This window comes from Camelina sativa, chromosome 20 (assembly GCF_000633955.1).
Source record: "Camelina sativa cultivar DH55 chromosome 20, Cs, whole genome shotgun sequence".
Taxonomy (NCBI): domain Eukaryota; kingdom Viridiplantae; phylum Streptophyta; class Magnoliopsida; order Brassicales; family Brassicaceae; genus Camelina; species Camelina sativa.
In genome coordinates, this window is record NC_025704.1 from 13,877,870 (window position 1) to 13,878,534 (window position 665).

The window sequence follows — 665 nt, forward strand, 5'->3', positions numbered from 1 at the left end:
GTACCGATCCGAGTGTAGCGGATGAGTGGAGAGAGCGGATGGAGGATATTTTCCTTTCGCTTAGGTGTCCCGACCGGTACAGGGTGGATCTGGCAGTGTTTTACTTGTCAGGAGATGCTCGTGTGTGGTGGAGGTCGGTGACAGCACGGAGGGTGCAGAGGGGTATGTCTTGGGGAGATTTTGTGGGGGAGTTTAACTCCAAGTATTTTCCTTAGGAGGCTCTTGATCGTATANGGAGGCTCTTGATCGTATGGAGGCACGGTTCTTGGGTTTGACTCAGGGGGACCGTACAGTGCGAGAGCTGGATGCAGAGTTCAGTCGGCTTGTGGGGTATGCAGGCAGGGCATGGGAGCCAGAGTCGGCTCAGGTGCGGAGGTTTTTGTTGGACTCAGGTGGGGGAGAGGAGCATATTTAGTGCAGATTTTGTTCAGGAGACCTCGGAGAAGATTCGGGTTTTGAGGCTGAACATGAAGGAGGCTCAGGATCGGCAGAAGAGCTATGCTGATAAGAGGAGGAAGGATCTTGAGTTTCAGGTTGGTGATAGAGTGTACCTCAAGATGGCCATGTTGCGGGGTCCAAACAGATCATTGACAGAGACTAAGTTGAGTCCAAGGTACATGGGACCGTTCAGAGTGGTTGAGCGGGTGGGACCAGTGGCATACCGG